Source organism: Hylobates moloch, unplaced genomic scaffold (assembly GCF_009828535.3).
Source record: "Hylobates moloch isolate HMO894 unplaced genomic scaffold, HMol_V3 SCAFFOLD_25, whole genome shotgun sequence".
NCBI lineage: Eukaryota > Metazoa > Chordata > Mammalia > Primates > Hylobatidae > Hylobates > Hylobates moloch.
In genome coordinates, this window is record NW_026652300.1 from 3997199 (window position 1) to 4007424 (window position 10226).

General features: G+C 37.8%; 1 pseudogene; it reads left to right on the forward strand.

The window, feature by feature from the left end:
* Positions 1-595: 595 nt before the first annotated feature.
* Positions 596-2516, forward strand: LOC116811461 (testis-specific chromodomain protein Y 1-like; annotated as a pseudogene).
* The last annotated feature ends 7710 nt before the right edge of the window (positions 2517-10226 follow it).

Consider the following 10226-nt stretch of genomic DNA (forward strand, 5'->3'; position numbering starts at 1 on the left):
TGCCATGGCTTCAGCCAGTCCCTCCATTAGGGGTCCTGACTTCCTGCAACACTACCACTTATTTTTGTTTTTGACCTATAATTCATCAAGGTATAATTTTGAGAACTCAATAACTGAAATAATGCAGTTAAGTTATACAGCAGTAAAGGCTTTGTATGTTACTAAAAGTAAGCTATGGTAACTTTAAAAATGTTATAATATCAGAATGTTCAATATAATCATCATAGCAACCACAACTAGGCAAAACAAACAAACAAACACAAAAGAGTAACAGGTAGGAAGAAATCTTTCTGTACTACACCAGAGGGTTGGGGCTGTGGATTTAGCTACTCTCACCTGAGGCTACTGAGCCAGCTATCATGCACCATGAGACAAAGCCCAAGCTGTCCCACCAGGGAGTAAGTGTGGAGAGGTTCAGGCACATAGCATAGCTGCTATTTCACACAATTTTCACTACACCAGTGGTGACGAAATAGAAGAGGTTCATCCATACTCAGAACCTGGTGAAGCACTGGAGGCAGGAAGAAGTGGCTATGTAGAGACGCAGCAGAAATAATGCTGGCACAGCAACTGCTCCAATCCTGTGTCTTTCTTCATGGTTTCCCAGGATTTTGAGGTTGAAACTATTGTTGACAAAAGACAAGGAAAAAATGGGAATATAGAGAATTTGGTTAAGTGGAAAGGTTATGACAAACAAGATGACACTTCAGAACCAAAGCAGCACCTCATGAACTGTGAAAAATGTATGATTTTAACAGATGACAGATTGAAAAACAGAAAAAAAAAATACATGGACCAGAGCAAGTAGAATTTTTTCAAACAATGCTAGAGGAACTTCCAGATCTTCCAACCCGAACTTTTCTAAGAACTCTCCTAAAACACTAGTGACTGGCAAACACCACAAATCCAAAATCAGCCAGTTATTTGCTGCCAGCAAGAACATTAGGAGAAAGGCAGCTTCAATTCTCTTTGACACAAGAATGTGGAGCTGGTAAACTCAACTACGAAGACACTTGCACCTCACAGCCCCTTTAACAACAAAAAAACTGTGAGTGGCTTTCAGGAGCTCAAGAATCTGGACCCTTTTATGGTAGATCTGCAGGACATGGTGGTCTTCAAGGTGACAGAAGGGAAGCTCATCAGGAATTTATCAGATTCCAGTGCAGAACAGGCTGGAATAGCGAACAGAACCCAGATACACCCGCTAATGTCTCAGATGTCTGGCTCAGTTACTGCTTCCTTGGCCACAGGCTCAGGTACCAAAAAAGGTATAGTGGTATTAATAGACCCATTAGCAGCCAATAGAACAACAGACATGCATACATCAGTTCCAAGAGTGAAATGAGGGAAAATAAATGTTACTGATGATGGCAGAGACCAGCCTTTTATCAAGAAGATATACTTCACTATAAGGCTAATAGAAAATGCCAGCACATACAGACACATTCTAGTGAAGAAAGAGGATGGACTCACCCAAATATCACTATCAACTCGATCAACAGAAAAAAATGCAGTGAATACAGAAGTAATTGAAGAAATGGTTAATGCTCTGAATAGAGATGTTGTGGATGACAGCAAGCTTGGCCTGTTCAGTGCAGCTGGAAATGTCTTTTGCTGTGGTCTTGATTTTGGGTACTCTGTGAAGCACTTAAGGAATGACAGAAACAGAGCAAGCCTTGAGATTGTGGACACCATCAAGAACTTTGTGAATACTTTTAGTCAATTTAAAAAGCCTATTGTTGTATCAGTCAATGACCCTGCCAGTGGACTAGGTGAATCCACACTGGCTCTTTGTGATCTCGTGTGGCCTAATGAAAAGGCTTGGTTCCAAACCCCTTATACAGCCTTTGGACAGAGTCCAGATGGCTGTTCTACTATTACATTTCCAAAACTGATGGGTAAAGCATCTGCCAATGAAATGTTAATTGCTGGGTGAAAGCTGACAGCACAGGAGGCATGTGCCAAAGGGCTGGTCTCTCAGGTGTTTTTGACTGGAACTTTCACCCAAGAGGTTGTGATTCAAATCAAAGAGCTTGCCTCATATAATCCAGATATGCTGGAAGAATGTAAGGCCCTTGTTCACTGTAACATTAAGATGGAGTTGGAGGTGCTGAGGCAGATACAAGGCTCAGCACAAGGGATAGAATCCATGTTAAAGTGGCCAGGCATGGTGACTCATGCCTGTAATCCCTGCACTTTGGGAGGCTGAGGCGGGCGGATCATGAGGTCAGGAGATCAAGACCATCCTGGCTAACATGGTGAAACCCCGTGTCTACCAAAAAAATACAAAAAAAATTAGACAGGCCTGGTAGTGGGAGCCTGTAGTCCCTGCTACTTGGGAGGCTAAGGCAGGAGAATGGCGTGAACCTGGGAGGCAGAGCTTGCAGTGAGCCGAGATCGCACCACTGCTCTCCAGTCTGGGTGACGCTGGGTGAAAGAGCGAGTCTCCGTCTCAAAAAAAGAAAAAAAAAGAATCCTCGTTTAACTATGTGCAGAATAAAATTGATGAGTTTTAATTGTCAGTCGGTCTGCTCAGGACACAAGAACTAAGCTGAACCAAATGCATAATGATTTGCTATCTTCATTGCCCAAAACAATTTCAATCATAGCTAAGGCTTGGAAAGAGAACTGGAAAGATCCAAGCTATGTATTTAAATTATCAAGGCATTTTTAAGCACTGTAACATTAAATACGTAATAAAACAGTTTATTTGCCCAAATGTGATTATTTTATGCACACATAAGACCAAATACTGTCCTAATTTGTATCTATGGCTACTACTATATACATAATCAGAATTGTGTTTTATTAGATGTGGATAACAGAGAATTCTGTAATAATGTTTATTTTTCATATGTTTATATCTCAGAATACAGAGTCTACTGGGGTATGAGGCAGCCTCAGCTTCCCTCCCACGAAGAAAGGCACAGAACTATCAGAGATGCTGCCTTTGACTTTATATTGGCACAAATACTTCAGAGACACAAAATTATAAATTAAAAAACTTATCTTTTAGAATAAATATTTTGGACACAAAATTCCCTTATCATTCTCCTAAGCTGAACATATGATTAGAATTTTTGTTGAGATATCCCTTGATTTTCTTTTCTATTATAAATGTCTAGTTGTTATCTAGTTAGAAAAGAATATTTATCTCTCTAAAGTAAAACTTGTTGCACCCTATTAGTGAATTATGGAATCATTTTTGTGGAAATATCCACATTCTGAAGTTTATAATGTGCAGATTTAGGTTAACTTAGAGCACGTTCTAGTTAATAAGCTAAAATTATGGACACATTACTAAAAGCAGAAACTTCTTTCAAAACAAATAAACGCCCCCTACACCCGTATGAAATTTAAAATTATCATTGTCTGTTATGTGCACACAATTTTCTAGAACACACTGTACGTGTTCAGCTACCCATAAGCACTCTGAATCCTCTCCTGTTCGTTTTTATGGAGGCTCCATTACATAGGCATAATTGAATAATCCAGTGGCCACTGGTGATGAATGTCACCTTTGTCACAGGAACTCTAGGCTGTAACTTTGCCAGCCAAGAATCTCTGTGGATGATGACACATTTGCTCAAGTTTCTCTTGAGCCTGCTTTCTAATTTTACAAACCCATCTTGCAGGCTGCACTCAGCTCAAACTACGGGCTTAGGTTTCATTTCACTATGGATGCACCAGGCACAGAATGGAGGCAGATATATGATGGTTGAGTCCAGCCACTCCACACAGCTAAGTACGTTATCTGGGATGAGGTAAGCAGGTCAGGTGCTGGTACAGTTGACAGCTCCCTACAAATTTTTAGATGAATCAGCCATACCACAAGCTTTCTTTCTGCAGGCACTGAAGAATTCAGTGGAATCCAGTTATGTAAATGACAGAAACTGCAGAGATCCAAAGATATTGTCACAGCCCTGGCTTGGGGAAGGTTTAGGTCTGCACTTTTTTAAGGGCCAAAGCCCTGCTTTCTTTTTCCTTTCTTTTTTTTTTTTTTTTTTTCACTTATCAATGGGATCACTAGGGCTCAAATTAAGGTTTTCAAAGGGCTCTGTCTTGCTACTGGAAATTAGGATCTTGTCTTTTCTTCACTCATTCTCTCTTTGACTGCTTTGCATTTATGATGACAGGCTATAGAACAAATGCTGTTTGCCACAGCATACATCTGTTGCCTGCAGGGCTCTCTATTTCACAGAAGCAGTAAGATTTTGGCTTAGGAATAACATAACATCTTCCTATGGAAGATGAAAAGAAAGGGCTAGATATTAGAATGTCTCTATATATAACCTGAGGTATCAGAAAACTTCCCCAGGTCTTACTTTATTTGTTTAAGGTAAGGTAATGAAAAAGAAACTTGCACTTTACCAGCAACTCATTCATTGGGCATTTCCTATAGGGGTAGTAATGGACTTGGAGGATTTGATGTTAAAATTGGAAGAGCTGATGATGATGATGTGACTAAAAGATTCTCTAGATCAAGAATATGAGAAAAGATGGGGCAGCAAACTTTGCTTTTGAGAGTTTCCAGAGAGAATGTCTCTCTGATATTTGGTAGTTGTTTACTGTGGGCTTTTTGGATATGACTGCTAAGAAGACATGAGCAATTTTACATGAGTAATGGTTTCTTCAAGACTAGTTAGTGCATTTTATTCTTCCATAAAGATATCAGTCTCTTCGTCAAAGTGAGCAACTAAATCTACTCCGCCAGAAGTTAATGTATTAAACATTTCCTATAATCTCACATTTTGCATTCATAATTTTTAATTTTCTTCAGATTAAAAAAATTCTGTGTGACACCTCAAAATGAGAGACTGATACATTGTGGTGCATTAGGGGACTGCAAGTTTTGTTTTTGGTTCATGGACCTGGAAAGGGTTTAATTAAAAAGGTCAATAGGGGATGGGCATGTGGACTCATGCCTGTAATCCCAGCACTTTGGGAGGTCAAGTTGGGCAAATTAAGAGATCAAGATCCAGATCATCCTTTCTAACATGGTGAAACCCCATGTCTGCTAATAATATAAAAAATTAGCCAGGTGTGGTGGTGGGCAACTTTAGTCCCAGCTACTCTGTAGGCTAAGGCAGGAGAATGGCATAAACCCAGGAGGCAGAGCTTGCAGTTAGCCAAGATCACACCATGGGAGACACGTTGGCAGTCTCCTTTCAGCCTCCACTGTTGAAAGTGTTGCCTCTTTTCTAACTGTTTTCTTTCACAGAGGATCTAAGCATCCTGTGGGACTGAAAGGATATCTAAGGTAACTGAATGTTTCCGGTTAAGACTGCACTATGGTGTTACGGGAAGGCCCAAAAGTAAGTCCAGTTTCTGACAGCCCATCAGAGTGGTGCCATCAAAAACTCCAGACTTTGCTGTTGCATGTTTTTTTTGTCATTGTGTGGCTAGTGTGTCTCCTATTTCTTTTTTGTATGCAGTGTGGCAAGCTGGAGATATAATCTTACTGGGAAAAGTCAGTGGATGTCATAGTAATTAGAAACGTAATTCAAACAGTTGCAAAATGAGAAGAATCCAAAATTGTATTTTAAAAATTTTTATTTGGTAAGGGTCTTTTTGTCCCCTGATGATAGATGTTCACTCACTGTATGGAATGGCATACATTTAAATAAAATTTCTCTTTTTGGGTGCTTATTTCTCTTTAAAAAGCTCAGCACTGCTGTACATATCTAAACAGTTTCTTTTTGAGACACATCATTTTTTTTCTGCACGGACACATACTGTGGGACAGGCAATAGAGGGTTAACTTTCTTTTTCTAACTTTTGACTATATAAACCTAGGATTCATCATTTTCTTGTAATGTTTTAGATCTTAAAATGCAACCTAGTGAGATGAGGCTTTTCTCTGTGGGAAGCCTTGTCAGTACTTTGCACAAAACTTTTTTTTTTTTTAACTCCTTTCTCTCCTATGTCTTTCTAACAGTAATAAGACTCTCTGCCCTATCTGAAAACAGAAAATTTCCACTTTGAAGAATTGGAAAGAAGGTGCCTTTAAGAGACATATTCTAGCTAAGTGCTGTCTTATGAAAGCCAGCCATACTAGCTTTACCAGTTTTGAGTCACACCTTCTTCTTCCAGCAGCACTGACATTTAAACTAAAAGAGAATTTTATGTTTCAAAATCAATCGATCTTATTTCCTGAAATTTCAATGTTTTTCTAGGGCCATATCAAAAGAAGCCAGAAATAGTATTAAAAGTCTTACTCTATATAATGGTCTTGCTCAAATCCAATAACTGTATAGTCTTTTTTTAGGTTCCCAAGTTACTTTAGGAATCTTCTGGGTTGAGTAGGCTTAGGAGACCAACAAAAAGTCACCAGTGGAGAGCTAAAGCCCCACAGATAAACGTTACTTGTCCTGCTGTCCAGCTCCTCTGGAACTGTGGGTGAAAGTTTGGCTTGCCTCCATGGGGGACACCTATGTCAGTCACCAGACTCAGGAAAGACAAGATAAATGCGAAAACAAGGAACATCCTTTCTATCTTTTTATTCAGTCACGGCTACTTCAAAAGGGGGAAAAGGAGTATGGGATGCTTTCTCTATGTATTTCTTTAGAAAGTTCACAAACGATCTGCAGTGTGCATGTCTCTAGATTACATTCTGAAATACAGAAATTTAATTGACTCTGAGACTCTGAAAAATAAAGTGGCTTATGTATTTATTTACTTACTTATTGCTGAAGGGCATGACAATCTTACCAGCTCCAGGACAGAAAGGCCTAGCTTTCTGAAGGAAGTGTTCATTTTAGTACTATTCAACAGTTACATCTTTTCTTCAGATGGCAAAGAAAAGAATTTTTTATTTTTTTTTAAGACAAGCTTACTTTGACTTGGGAGGCCATCCAGATCTTTATGTACATTGTAAAACTGATTCTGCCCTCTGGGCAGTCATATCAGGCAAGTTTCAAAGAGATAATTCATTAAACTCAGAGACAAACCTCTGAGGAACACTCAAATGTAACTTCTAAATGCTCTAACTGCAACCTTATTTAGAACCTCCAACAGAAATTTTATCAGCTTGTCTTATTTTTCCACTAAAGAAACCCCCAACTTCACTGTGGCCCCTGCAGGAAATACTCCATAGAAGTGATACTAGTAGAGTAAAAGTTTTCTACTCATTGCAGAGACTTGGAAAAATAATGGAAAACCTAAGCGAGTGTCCTCTGATGAAACTGATTGATATACAGAGGCATTTCAAAATCTAACTCAAGTGTTTAATCATATATGAAGAGATGATATATTACTCCTAAACTAAACCATAACTGTTGCCCTAAATCAGGCAGCTTTACAGAGAGTAGAATTATCCGTGGATGAAACAGATGGCTTTTATAAAATCTTGAAAAATGGAGGGTGTACAGGAAAAAAAAAATGTTGAACCGGTAACAGAATACTTATTCCTAATAGGAAAGAATGCAGTGCTGAAAACTCGACTGGAACCTTAGTGATCCAACAGAGGAGTTTATATATACATAAACTCCTCTCTCTCTCTCTCTCTCTCTCTATATATATATATATATATATGAACAAACAGAACAAAACTTCTTAATTACGCTACACTACTCGTAATATGTTGAAACCACATAAAAACCACATAAAAATTGCCTTTTTGAAAATACAAAAGGCTCTACACTGCTCATAATATGTTGAAACCACATAAAAATTAGCCTTTTTAAAAATCCTGAGAGATGCTTTAGTGAAACACATTTTGCTGTCTCCCTATTGAGTTAAGAGGAGTTAATCTTAAGAGAAAAGCTTATTACTCAAGCACACCCTGACATCCCTGACATCAAAAGAAAGCTTCAAAAACATGTCATAGGTTCAGATAATAGTGTGGTTTTAACAATGCATCAAGATATAACAGCCTTTCTTTCATTTGAGATAACACCATGAGTATTTTATTTTATATTTAAGATTAATGACTGTAAACACAGGAAAGTGTTTGGAGCAAAAGTTTAAATAAGAGGCAAAATAAGCTCTCTGTCAGCAGAGCTATAACCTTGAATAAGTTGTCCACTGCAGTGTAAGGTTTTTACGGCCTAAAAATTAAAGATATATGCTTAGTTTGCAAGCTGTCTTGGAGAATGTGTGACTTAGCTTTGCCCAGGACCGGGACCTGTTAGACAGCTTAGCCCAGGAACTTTGCCTGGGAGCAGTCTGAATTGATTATTTGTAATGACTGCTTAGCTTGGCCCAGGTCCTATCATGAGATTAAGTAAAATCTTGGCCTGGGATGCTGGCTCAGGACAAATCAGGGACAGAAGTGATGATTCACATGAGTTGAGTAAACAGTCAAGAACAAAAAGAAAGAATCCAGCTAGTACTCACTAGAACCCACTGGATTTACGTCCACAGGAAAAAAAGAAAGTTTATTTTTTTGGAAGCCATCTGAGTATACAGAGAACAGCATTTCTCTGCCAGGCATTGTTTCCCCATCTGAGTGAGTGGGAGTTTTGTAAAAGCTTTTATCTGAATGGATGGCAGGTTCTACTATCTGTGTCACTGCAGCCAGGTTATCAGGCACAACCTTCTGCATTAGATCTGTTACTGGTGCCCACACCTTTTTTTTTTTTTGGTCTTTTTATAATGTTATATTGCAGTCAGGCCCTTACCTGTGGACTTGGGGTCTTCCAGGGCCCGTTTCCTTGCTCTTTACATAGGAAAAGCTAGCCAAGATGTCTTTGTCCTCCCACAGAAATGAAAACTCTAACTGCTCTTAGGAGATTGGGCATTGGTCTTTCTGGCTACTTGCTGCTGGAGAGGAGTGTCATGTAGAAAACAGAAGGTAGGATTCTACTGAGGGTTGGTTTAAGTGTTTGTAGAAGAAAGACATGTTAATGCATCATTTTATTTGCATTACCTATTAAAGCATGATAGACTTTAGGCAATAAAAATACAGTTTGGATTATTAGAAAACACAACACAACTAGACAAGGAGAGTGAGAATACCTTAAATACCCCAAGGCTGCTGACGTGCTTGGATAACAGGTTGCTATATTTATACTTGTTAAGATGTGGTTACGTGAGACTTGGGTTTACTTACCTTTCTTCACTTTATTTTTCAAAACAAAAATTCTCTGTTAGAGGTACCCTATTTTTTTAATTACCTGAAAATATTTGTGGAATGTTTGCATGCGTGCACAAAATTAGAATATTGTTCTAGATTTCTCTATTACTTATTTCTTTCTGTTTTCCAAGAACTGTAGCTGGACATCACCAGTTGGCTCATAGAAAAAAAAAAGGTTCATTAAAATTGTAAGATGAGATGAGAAGTTAGTGACAGAAGTGTGATAGACTGTGAAACATGTATATATCTTCTAGTCCTGATTTTTGTTAAAAATGAATCATGATAAAATGGAGTTGTTTGCAAAACAGACTTGTCTTACACTTAGCCAGACTATTTTTGTATAGTGCTGCAAGAAAAAACTTTACATGTGCTTTCCTCATTGACTTTTTATGAAACTCTATTTTACAAGGAATCTTAAATAAGACATCATAAAACTGAGTCCAGCCATAGATTTGTACCATTAGATACATATTATTTGGGTAAACTCCTCTATTTTTTGAGGAGTTTTGCTCCTCCAAGCATATGAAGTTCCTGGGCCTGAAACAAAGTGGCTTTTTTTTTTTTTTTTTTTTTTTTTTTTTTTTTTAAAGTGGTTAGAAACCTGTATTGGGATTGTGTAAACAAAGTATAAGTCCAGTTTTCCCAAGGGGCTTTTATTGTTTCTAGAGGCCAAATTTAATTCATTAAAGAAGACACACTCTTCCAGTCAAAGCCTTAGAAAATCAACCAGGTTTTTCTATTGGGTTATGTTACAAATGAAAATAAATTTTTTGTTGCACTGATTCAAACAATTATATTGTTGTAAGTTAATAATAATCACACATAATTTCCAAATTTTAGAGGAACCAGGCACAGAGAAAAGAAGCATTTTCCAAGTTTTGTTAACAAGAGTATATCAAACAACAGTGTTAAAAACTGTAGCTAATTTAAAAGAAAGTGTTCTTGACTTTAAAAAACAAAATAAGAATCAGAAATGTTCCAAACAAAAGGTAAAGAGATTGCTTCATTCTTCTGCTGCTTTAGTCTATTTTAACATTTGTCCTGCTTGACATTTACAAACATTTTAGCTATTCCTAAGTTCTGTGCATTTTTTCTGTTACAAAAAACCTGCAATTGAGAAGACCTAGAAAAGTTCTACAGCTAATTATAA